This window comes from Aphelocoma coerulescens, chromosome 4 (genome assembly GCF_041296385.1).
Source record: "Aphelocoma coerulescens isolate FSJ_1873_10779 chromosome 4, UR_Acoe_1.0, whole genome shotgun sequence".
In the NCBI taxonomy this organism is placed as follows: Eukaryota; Metazoa; Chordata; class Aves; order Passeriformes; family Corvidae; genus Aphelocoma; species Aphelocoma coerulescens.
In genome coordinates, this window is record NC_091017.1 from 64,367,848 (window position 1) to 64,380,315 (window position 12,468).

The 12,468-nt window shown below is 42.9% G+C and overlaps 1 protein-coding gene across 1 annotated transcript in view; it reads right to left on the reverse strand.

The window, feature by feature from the left end:
• Positions 1 to 6,044, reverse strand: part of LOC138109949 (complement C1q tumor necrosis factor-related protein 7) — a 120,698-nt gene extending 114,654 nt beyond the window's left edge. The window contains exon 1 of the mRNA XM_069014402.1: positions 5,732 to 6,044. The gene's annotated coding sequence lies outside the window, so the exon portion shown is untranslated. The remainder of the gene's footprint in view (positions 1 to 5,731) is intronic.
• Positions 6,045 to 12,468: the final 6,424 nt, after the last annotated feature.

The following is a 12,468-nucleotide window of genomic DNA, read 5'->3' on the forward strand; positions in this document are numbered from 1 at the left end:
TGTATTTCTGCTGTTTAGTGATAGTGAAAAAGGATTGGAAACAGCAGTCTGGGATGTGTTGGGGAAGTAGGTTCAATCCCCAGGTGCATTGAAAGGCAGCAGAGTGGCTCTGTGCAGGAACATCAGTGCAGGGCTAGCAAGGCTGGCATAACATCAAGTTTTTATAGACTCCTGAAAAGGAAAAAGACTTTTACTCTTGAGTCGTAACTGCTAGTGAGAATAGCAGATGTATGTTCCAGCACCAGGGGAGTCCCCCTCCAAGAAAAGGGAGAGTTTTCCTGGACAAATCCAGAAAAAGTTCAAGTTTCTCTGTTTTTTCCAAGGGGTAAAAAACGCAAGGGAGGTTCTCTCTCATCAGCTCACAAATCACTTTCCCCTGTGCTGCAGTGATGGGACTCCTACGCTGGCCTGAATCCAGTCACGAGGCCCATCAGACCAACGGAGAGAGGTGGGGTGAGCAGGCCGGACACTCATCTCTTCAGCTCTGCCCTTCCAGCTCTCCTTGGTTTTATAGCAATGTCACTCCCTGTTTTTATTGCACATTTTTTAAACTACATTTCAGGTCCCACCTCAGCTATTAATGCTCTCCCCACTCTCATTTTTTCCTGAAAGAAAAATATCTTTATTGAAGAAAAAAAAAAAAAGAGAGAGAGAGAAATAAAACAGTGTCCGTGGATTACAATACATCCAAAAAACCCAACCCCTTAACTGAACAGTTCCCTTCTTTAAACCTTCCTTATCCCTTCCCTTAACTTTAACCTTGAACTCTTGCCAAGGAGATATTCCTGTTTGTTGCAGGATGTCTTATTTCGGGTTTGGGGTCTCTCCAGAAGAGAGGGGGAGAATGTGAGCTGAAAATAGGATGGGTGGCCTCGTGATGTCCAAACATAATCAACTATCTCCATTAAGTTTTTGAGATTTGGCTTCCATTTCTGTAGGCTGCACCCCATTTGGGTCTGAAAGATGTGATACATGGATGAGGAAGACAAATCCAGTAGATAGACTGAAGATGAGCCAATACATTTAAGCCAGAACAACATATAGACTATCACATCTCTCAGCCTAGGAAAAATTGCTCCCCACAGATTTCTGCTAGCTTTGCCTAGAGTGAGTGAAACATCCCAGCCAGTGAGACTTTTCCCTTCTTTCCCTCTGGATTATTTTTTTAACTGTTTATCTCTCACTGCCAGGATATGTTTCCTGTTGTGGTTCTATTAGATGGCAACATGCTGCGACCTTCCCAAAAGCGCTTCCAAGGAAGCCTCTTGGTGCAGCCAGCACACTGGCACACACAGACCGGATAGCCAGCTAAAACAGTCTGACAATGAGCAAGAAGAGTTTTTGCACAGGGTTCTACAGGAGAGATTTAATGCATCCGCACTCGTGCAAGGTTCCAGAGAAGTCCCAGGAGAGAGCCATGGGGGGTCCAGGGTAAGGGAGCTAATCGAGAAACTCTGAGGGCGTATGAGGTGACAAGGGTTGTGGTGGCCAATGGAGCCAACCAGGGGAACAGAACTGGGGTACATTAACATAACAGAACAGAGCATTCTGGGGGAAGCCTTTCAGTCACCATAAGCTGGAAAGGAGCCTAGGATTTATCCCACTGTAGGACTCCTTTCGTTCCTTGTCCAGCAGGCCCATCGCCCTCCACAACTCCCCCTTCTATATTAATTAAAAGGGCTTTTCTTAGGGATCTCAAAAGCAAAGGTTTTAAGCAACTGAGCACACACAAACAACAAAAAACAATTAAAACAATCTATAACACAACTTTCAACAGGGAAGCTAAACACTTTGTGAGTCCCCAGTGTCCCAGCAAGTCCTCAAACCACTCAGGTAGTTTTTCTTTCTTCAATTCTATGATTAAGTCTTTCATCTTTTGGATGCTGGCATGGATGCTTTCGCTATGCATTCTCTTTGGGCTGCACTGCCAACCAAGCATCTACGGCCAATGTTGTCAAGAGCATCCAGAAGAAAGTGGCGAGGCAGGTGCTGGGCATCATGATGTTGGGTGTGAGTATGGGCTCAGGTAGCTGCTTCTGTAGAGGTTTTCAAACAAGATTGTTAAAAAAATAATTGCAAAATTTCAAGAGGGGGACCTTCCTTTCCCTCCCTCATTGAATTTCCCGTTATTAATTAAAAGCTTGGTAAAAAGGGCGTGGTAGTTAGATGACAGGTGTATGGGGTTATGTGGCTGAGGAAGGGGTAACAAGGAGTAAATAAAAGGGGAATGCAATGCAACAGAAAGCATCCCAACAGGGGTATTGGGGAGTGTGGCCACGGGAAGGGCAAAGCAAAGGGGTGGAGGTAGGGAATATTAGCTGGTGGGAAAGCAACAGGAGGATGAAGGGGGTAGGGATTGCAATAATGAAGGCAATTTGGGAAAGACTTAAGGAGGCACCACAACGGGTTAAAGTTATCCGGTCGATGTCGTGGTTGAAGTTCTGAAGTCTGAAGTTTCCCATTATTCATAGCCTATTCTTCCTTAAAAGTGGTCCTCATTATCCTCTGTGATTAGTTTTATACTAAACAATTCTGTTCTTCCCAACACCTAAACCTCACAGAAATGTGTAGACTCTTTGGACATATGGCCCTATTCCTGCTCTAAGGTTTAGTTAAACCTTATCTTTGAAGACTTGAATCAGGCGCTTTGCTGTTCTGCTTTCATCACTTTGGGCTTTCCCTTCTGCATCCAACATCAGGTGAGGCTTGAGGGTAGACAACCAAGAACAGTTTCACACTGCTTTTCCAGAAATGAAAGCTGAATCCTAATTTATGAAGAACATGAACTGTTTATTTCAGCATTGGGAAATCAGAGTAATCTAGATTCCTTCTTCAGCCCAACAGAGAAAATACTACTGATGTGCACCTTTTAATTTAGAGAGTCTGGGAGCAGAAATAAATACCCTTTGCTGACAGGTGAAGCCCAATGTCTGTAACTAAAATGTAAATCTGCCCAGTGGTTATCTCATTTGCAGCCTTTGTTTTCCAGGTAGGACCATGAAGATGAGCCTGCAAAATCTCTAGATTTTTCTGCCAAGGCAGTCACATAATCACTCTGCTGTCCTTTTGGCTAACAGAGAATCCACTTCAGCAGTGAAAATGGAGTTTGACCTGTCTTGTATCTGTGACAAGCAACCTTTCTGAACCAGAAACACTTTTTAAATTGCCAATATTTGGGTAGAAGGCAGCCTTAGGATTTTCGCTTCCCTGTGAGCTTTTTCTGGTGAATCTAAATTCTATTTTTGTCATTTGTAGTGTGTCCCTTTGGTAACATGGATGTTCTTTGATCATGCAATGACAGTTTATGTAATGTTCATACAGCATCTGTTTAAGGACTCTGAAAATCAGGCTTACCAGTGCATGGGATAGACTTCTGAATGGACATGTCACAGAGAACTAAGTATATAGGTTAGCTCTGTGAATGGGACTGAAGAACTTCTGCAGGCACTCAAACTCAGCCCTCTGAAGTGTGGGTTTCCATCTACCTCCTTGTGGTAGCCTGTTAACCCCGATTCTGTGATGTTCCCCCTGTTCCCTTCCCTAGCCCTGGCCACTCCCTCGGTTTCTCCCTATTTGCTCCTGTACTCCAACCCCGCCCAGGGACCGCCCTTGGGCCCCTGACAAAAGCACCCCGCAGTCAGACCTCGTGTTCTCTCTACCTCTGAACTTCGAGGGGACGCGGTGTGATTAAAGCTATCTCAAGCCCTCACGAGAGACCCTTCTCTGCCTTCTTTACCACCACTGTGTTGTAACGCTGCTGGCTGCCGGAGCCAGATCTCAGGGCTATCCGAAATGGACTCCGGGATGCAACTCCTCACCCTCGCTGAGCTTTCTGGCTGCAGCAGCCTGCTAGGCAGAGTCCAGCGATTACACCACCTCCTCACCTTGTCACAGTGACTGAAACATGGATAAGTGCAACAGGGAAGTGTGGAGAAGATGAAGGGGATGAAATAACAAAACACTACCTTCTTTGTTTGCATCATTCCCTGTTATTGCTGCTGAGCCAGAAGTAGTCCCTTTGGCTGAGATACTCAGTTTCAGAAACCCTCCTGTCTCCTGTATCATTAAGCAACATGGAGCAGGACCAGCCCTTACCACCTTTACTCCCACTCATCAGACTGGCGGAGTATCGTAGAGGAATGACAAGGAGTAGGCAACCACTGAGAGAGGGAATACACTTCCCAATCTCTAAACCATGTAGTCCTCACCCACCTGATGGAGGTGATCCTAGCTCCACCTTTCCAGAGTTCAGCAAGGATGGTGATGGTGGGCTTCCCGTTCGACACAAACTTAACACAGCGGCTTCAAAGTGAACAGGATTTTAGGATTTCCTCCATGACAGTGAGCAGGCATATCAGCCCTTCCACTTCCAGTTTTGATTTTCTGCACTCTTTTCCCTGCCCTCCTGGCTCTATGTTTCTCTACTCTTAAATACATTTCTTACAGTGGGATCCATGGGAAGACAGCATTAGGGGCATTGACAGCCCTCCATTCTCACCAGGGTAAATCTGCTCCAGTAGCACAGGTGAAGTTGTACCGAATCAGGGAAAACAGGGAGCAGGCACGACAGGAAGAAGGGATTTTCTGCTTCTTAAACACAGCATGCTATAGAATACAATAGTTGTGTGGTTTCTGAAGCAGGTTCCTGTTACTGAATTTCCACAGCTTGTACAGCTCCAAGGGCTGTGGGTAATGCTGTGCTCACACCCATATTTTCCTAAAACTTCAGCCTGAAAACCTTCATCATTTCCTTGAAAATGAGTGGGTGAGAGAAATTAGCCCCCACTGTGCATATCAGGTTTTGGGCAGCAGGCGATGCTTGCCTCAGCCTTTCCTGGGTAATGGTAACCAGAGACCCAGCAGAAAAAAGGGAGCTTGAAACTGCTAATCCACTTATACTCTCAGCTACCCAGACCAAGATTGCGATTAATCACTTACACTCGGCATTTCATTTGTATTTAACAACAGACATTCTCTCGCCAGCCTACTCATAGGCACAAAGCACACTGCTGGTAGCAGTGGGAACACAAAAAGTAAAATGACCTTGAAAAAAACCAACCAAGCAGAAGAAAGACACCAGCAAAATAACAAATGGATATGTTTGTGAGAGTTTAATAAGTTAAATGCAGGAGCTTAACTTTGCAAAAGTTTGCACAAGCCTGAAGCAAAACGGTTTATTTGATATTTATAGTTTGGGGTTTTTTTTTGTTTTGTTTTTTTGTTTGTTTGTTTGTTTGTTTTGCAAAACAAGTTTCAATGAAACCATAGCAACTATGGTTAAAGTGAAGATTTGGAATGATGATGGAATCATTCATGAGAAAAAAAACCCAAATAGTCTCTGGTCTGGGTTGGTGGAATGTAAGATTAACGCTAGATAGAGAAATAATTTTAAAATGTTTTAGGTAATTTAATCACCCTCAACTCTGTGAAAGGTAGACATTTAATTTTTTTTTTTTCCCAGAAAATTACATCCTTGATTTTTAAACAATCTGTCTGCTAACTTTATGATGGGGATGTTGTGTGCATAAACATCCAAGTTTATTACTCATCTATCACAAGAGAAGATTCATAAGCAGATTTCACTGAGACACCACAACAGTTGATTTCTAACAGAATCATACGTATCTCAGCAAAAATATGCATTTTTCTGAAAGAGCTTTCTATTGCATTCCCTTCTCCACATGCATTTCAGAGAAGTCAGTTCAGGAAAGCAGAATCAGTTGCAACTTACCTTCACAGCTGAGTGATGACATCTGATTTTTCAGGGAAAGCAACATGCTCCGTTTGGGTAGTATAAGAGTTGTAGATTCAAGCCAGCAGGTAATTTTTGGTGATTCAAAATCCTTTAAAACAAATTTAAATGCCGGGATGGCAACAAAGGTACTTTGTGAAAACCTATCTGAGGCTGGATGCTCTTGCACAGAGTTTTGTAACTGTCTGTCTCAGTTGAACAAGCTCCCACTCCTTTCCTTGGCCACCTGCCAACTTTTCTAATTTGAAGCAACTGCGAGGTTGCTGTAAAACTCTTTCTGGAAGGAGCTTGTTTTATACCATGGAGCAAGGAGCAAGCCTGTGCCCCAGACTAATGTGGTGTGACAGAGTCCTAACAGGACTGGGAGCACAGCCTCCCCAAGGTAATGTTTATATCATCTTTGGAAAGCATCATGGGCTAAGCTGTCTCCTTCTTGGTAAAAGCACAGGGAAGAGGAAAAAATCATGCTGCTTTTGGCATGTGGTCTCCTCAGCATGGGATTTGGGAGGAGCAGCATCTGCCTCAAAATGCAAGAAGTGACAGCCTCAAATACATGAAGTGCTCAGAGCTCCCGAATGAACCTGGTCCCCGCACTGGCCACAAGTCACCAGTCCTTGGTTTTGAGGCTTTGGGCACAGGTCCAGGGGCTTCCTCCAGGGCTTCCTCTATGCTGTGATCCAGGGTGCCCCTATCACAGGGTGGCTGGGACACCCAAGCTGAAGGTCATGGCTAAGCACAACCACAAACTCCTTGATTTTGAAGTGTTTCAAACTTGGTGCTTTGGATAGCTTCAAAATACATTCCTGGCAATGATCCTACCTTCTGAGACACTGTCAATAATAGAGGCAGAGACTTGAGTAATAGAGACATGAATAATAGAGGCATGGTTTTCAAAGGCATCCACTTACTGGGCATGGCTCTGTTCTGCTTTGCTCAAATTAAGATAGTAAAGCATGTGTAGTGTTGCTCCTATAGGAGAGTTGCCTATGCCCATGTCAATTTCCTCCTTTTTGCAAGGAATTTATTTCAGCCAGTTATGGCTGACACACATGGTGTGCATTTATGAACTTATATTTATGAACTCCCCTTTTGCTCTGCAGAGTAGCTAAAAGCAAGCAAGCAAACAGAAAAATTATAAAATATTGTGATTTGGGAAATTTCAGTCTCTGAGTTTCTCCATGGGTACCATAACAAACTTCTGTTTAAGACATGAGGGTCCTGAAAAGCCTACCCTAGGCTGTGCTCCAAATCTTCCAGCACCTTTGGAAATGCATCCAACTGATCTGCTGATGCTAAGGGAACATGTGGTTGTTAGTAAGTGACTTTGCTTTTGTCAGCCATATTTTCTTGTAAAACTAATGAAAGTGAAGATGGAAATATTAGGCTGAAATTTTCAAAGGTGTTTTATGCCCCTAAAAGAGGAAATGAATCTTCTGTGAAAAAGCAAGTCACCGATTGAATGCCACTTGTGACATAGCTAAGAAAGATCATTTGTTTGAATATTCTAATTTCCACGACACTGAAATATTAAGTATTTCATATTTTAAATTGACAATTAAAAACCAGAGTCCTGTGCATTCAAAAATGTAGACAAAATACTGCCTAATTCTGGGATAAAGGGTTTAAGGAAAACCAAACTTTTTTTCCCTTTCTTCTAATGGAGTTTCATTCCAGTGCTAAATGATAATAACCAGGATATAGAAAACTCTGTTACAGAATCATATGGTGCTGCGAAAACTTCAATATATGATTTTACAAGTCTCAGTTTTTCCCCGAAGTATTTCTATCAGAGTGTTTTTGTTTTGCTCTGTGGATCTGCTGGTGAACTTAGTTACTGGTGAGCAACAGCGAAAGTAGAAATAATGTCCTATCCTGTCACTTCAATATTCCTGTTCTGTATCTTAATTTTCACTTAGTGGCATTAAACATATCTTTTTAGGTACTGGAACCTCTGGAAACTTGCCCCTCCATCCTTGTGGGAATTAAACAGAAGTTTTAAAGATTACCCAAAGATTACTGTCCTCATTCCCTCAGTTGATCTCTTTCTGATTCTGTTTAGGGAATCATAAGATGGTGCTTCCTCTTCCTGATGAGTCTTTCTGGGGGAAGTAAGGAATGTTGCCCATCACACTGGAAAAAAACCTCGTGTTTTCTAACAGTCTGTGGAGAAGACTGGTGGTAATTATGAACTTGGGATTTGTCACTGATTCATACCTAGCTCTGGGTTGGGAATCTTCCTCACTGCTGTTTACTTATTGCCTCATAGGAGTGTGACTCAGGCTAAATAGCCATTGGTGAAGTAGCAAATAAGATTAATCACACTAATTTTATAGCAGCAATAATTAAAATAAAATAATAAAATATTTCGTCTAAGATGTTAACATTGTATGCCCACTAAGACTGAATAGTTTTCTGTGGTCCACAACACCAAGTTAAAGAACCAGCTGGAATTTCCACTCTTAGGTTATACAGAAGGAGGCTTAAGGGGGAAGATGCAGTTAAAGCTTTGTCACAGGGACAGGGATGTGAGCTCCAACATAGCAAAAATCTTAAAAGGGAGAAGTTGAATCCATTTAATTTTCTTACCAGACTTTCCAGGCTGGAGGCAGGAAACAAGGGTAAAAGTGAAGGAGAAATTGCAAAGTTTTCTGCAAGCCCTGGAGGATGAAGTGTTTAACAGAAAACACAGGTTGAATTTTTTGGAAGGAAGATTTTATTTTCATAGGGCTGTTCACTGGTGGCTGTGATAGGCTCATTTTTAATCCCTTTAAAGTTACAATTCTAGGCAACTATTGCACATTTTAGCACTTCACCAGGACAATGATGTTCTTGCTTTTGGCTTTGTCTAGACACAGCTGAGGTAGGATGAGCTGCCTGCTGCAACAGCTGAACCAGGAACTGTAACCAGGAACAGGTACAACAGAACAGCCAACAGAGGGGTTAGGAAAAAAGGAATCATTCATCTCAGGGAAATTTCAAAGGGAAAGAAAATGTATCTTGGCTCACCTGTGAGTGCAAGTCTTCATATGGTTCTGTGTGTGTGGACATTTGTTGCATAACAGATTGTTGCATCTTGAAGACAAAACACATGACTGTTTGTAAGAGTTGCATGAGATTGCATGTGCTCTAAGGAATATAGTTGTCACACCCTTGAAAAATTGTGGTCCTTAATCCTCTCATGTGGCAAGCAGCTGATAAATTTTCCTGGTTACTTCTTTAAGTCTTTTCTCTGAACAAAACATTTTAAGATGCAGGAGGTTTTGATAAGTATAAACGATGTTTCCAACACAAATATCTGAATGAACAATCAAACAAAAGCCTTCATCTGTGAACCTAAGAAGCTGTTTTGTTGGCAGGAAGGAATTATTATGTTGTGTCATTAAAAAGAGAAGCGTCCTTTGATGCTGGGATTTGGGTTCTTCCTGTGCTATGGATGAATGGATTCACATCCATGTAGTGCTCAGTTTGACTGCCAAGATGTGGGTGTAAAGGCTCAGGATTCATCTTTCCCCCATACTGAGAGAATGAGCAGGTTTGAATGGCACAGTGCACTCTTGGAGGTCACACTGCTAAAACCCAGAAGCCTAATTGTCCCCTCATACAGGAAACTGGCTTGATCCAGGTAAACAAAAATAGGCAATTGTCCAGTGGCCCTAAATGAGAAGAATCAGTTATTACATAGAATTAAGATGTCAAAACACATGGAAGTTTTTGCTTAGTGTGATGGGCGAGCATTGGGGGATGTTTTTATTGTTTGTTTCTTTCAGTTTGGTTTGAGTTTTTTTTTGATCACTAGCTCCTGGCATTTACAGGTCAATGGAAGAGGAAGGGATAGGAGAGCTGCTTTTAGGGGGTACTGCTTTCATGATGAGTCCTGACCCATTTTAAGGGGTGTTGCTTTTGGATTGATGAGAAGCTCAATATGGGCTGGCAGTGTGCCTCTACAGCCCAGAAATCAGTGTGACCAGAAAGTCAAGGCAGGTGATTGTGTCTGTTCTTGTGAAACCCCTCTTTGGAGCTCTGTGTCCACCTCTGGGGCCCACAACATACGAAGGAGATGGACGTGCTGGAGTGAGTCCAGAGGACGGCTATAAAGCTGATCAGAGGGATGGAGCATCTTTACTATGAAGGCAGGCTGAGAGCATTGAGGTTGTTCAGCCTGTAGAAGAGAGGAGTGAAGGGAAACTTTATAGCACCTTCCAGTTCCTAAAGAGGCCTACAAGAGAGCTGGGCAGGGACTTTATACAAGACATGTAGTGATAAGACAAGGGAGAATGGCTTTAAATCGACAGAGAGTAGGTTTAGATACGATATTAGGAAGAAATTCTTCACTGTGAGGGTGGTGAGGCACTGGCACAGGTTGCCCAGAGAAGCTGTGGATGCCCCATCCCTGGAGATGTTCAAGACCAGACTGGATGCAGTTCTGAGCAACCTGGTCTAGTGGGTGGCATCCCTGCCCATGGCAGGGGATTTGAATTAGATGACCTTAAAGGTCCCTTCCAAGCTGGACCATTCTATAATTCTATGATTCCCAGTTGGTGCATCCATCTGGAGATGCCTATCCAGTGAATGGCTGAAGGGTGGGGATGGATCCATGGGAACAGCTCATGTCCACATGACTGTGTGGGTGCTGGGGCTGCACACCTCAGGGAGGCAGCTCTGTACTAGTGGATTAACTACACATGCATTTTTTTACCTATGTAAGATGCAAAGTGCAATTCCAACAGGGCCTGTAATTTTTTAAAAAATATAATTTATTCTAAGTCTAAATTTGTTAGAAAACACAGTCCAAATCTCATTTACCCAGTGAGATTACCTACCTAAAGATACTTCTGCTCTGCACCTCCATTCAATCATTAGTCACCAATGTAAAGCTAGCATGCTGGGTTTAAATCTTATCTTCTTGGAACAGCTTGGAACAACTCTGGTATACTTACTGTTTTGAAATCAAATGTTGTTTGTGGCAAGCAGTACAGCACATTAAATTTCTCACCCTCCAGTGAGTCAGATCACCCCAGTGTTAGGGCTTGGAGTCTTAATGGGGCAAAACATTGCAGCTCCATTGCCTCCGCTACACATTTGCAATTAAAATTGTAGTTGAAGTTTCACTTCACATGCCTACACCTCCACATGATGAGAGTTTTTCTACCCCGCCTCTCCTCCCCTTTGCCTTCAACCACATTTTTCCAGCCGGAGTCTTAAATACCAGAGCCCAGACTTGCAAAGGTGCTTTGACACCTCAGTCTATCACTGAAAGCCAGTGAGATTTATAAGGCTTCTGAAGGGAGTGGGGGCTATTGTAAGCTGACAGTATCTGCAAAAAGCAATGCTCTGTATAGATCTTCTAGTTAGTTTTCTACCCGTTAGTCTGTTTTCCCAAAGCAGAGAGAGTGGCCTTTGTATCAAATGCAGATCAAAGTATTCCTTCTCCCAAAGCTGGACACCTGTGTTTCTCAGAAAGTGCCAGGGTAATATCACTGGGCACAAGTTCTTCCTCAAAGTTACAACAAGGTCTACCTCCACTTTACTTGAGTGGGAGTTAGGATCTCACATGGGCTGAGGTGAAGCTCCTTCACAAGATTAGAGATGTTTCACTAAATACCCAGAGTTTTATTTCTCCCAAATCCCCACAAACTGTTCATTATGGAAATAGAAATAAAATACACATCTGTCAGTTCATGTCCTTTTCAGAGCAGTATTATTGTCTTTATCTCATATGTGATTGTACAGATGTACCCTCCAGAGCCATCACAGGTTCCTCTGCATGAGGTCTCCACTTATCACTCTCCTTTATTTTGGTAAATAAAGAGGGAATAAGCTGCCAGTTTATCTCCTACTCATGTTAACTAGATGGAATGTAAACATGCTTGGTATTCAAGATAGTGCAGCAATAATGGCTTGTATTTATTTCTCTCCTGCCAAGTGCAGTAGAGCAGCAACTAAAGATAAGCCTGAAAGCAACAGAAACCCATTAAAAATTAGCACACATACTGATTTGGGAGGATTTGGCAACCAAATACTTCCTCTGATCATTCTGAACAGTTTTCCCTTCCTAGATGCACTGAGTTTGTCCAGGTGAGAAGGCAGGTTCTGCTGGCCCTGGGGTGCCAGTGGCTGGGCCCCTCTGCCATTACAGGGGTTCTCGTCTGTGCCCTGCTGGCACCAGTGGAGTTCCCACAGCCCTGCTGCTGCTGGCATGCTGTGGGCAGGAATTCCCAAGCACTACCCACCAAAACACTAAATCTTAGGCTTTAACTCAGTTATTGCAATGAAGATCTGTTGGTGTTAGAAATCACAAAGAGAGACCATGGCAGCACTCCTGTGCTCCTTCTGCTCGGCTGTGCCCATTGCCCAGGACTTACAGGTACATACAGAGGTCATACAGAGGTCTACAAGCCCCTCATCTAAAACCCTTATGAAGAAGAAAGCTGTAATCATACAAAAAGTTAACAACATTTCTCTGCTTGCACACATCAGTCTTAATTTACTTTAAATGTTGACACAAATCTATTCATCATTGCAAATGCAAACTATTTAGTTTTGTTCTCTTCTATATCAACAGGATAGACCAGGAAAGGACTTTTATCCTGTTTTGTACTCCACAGTGCTATGCATGGTGGTCTTCAAGTCATAAAGAAAACATTACCATCTTGAACTACTTTCTAGTTTCCTTATTTTGTTTGTTCTAAGAGAAAGTTATCTGATTCATTATGCCT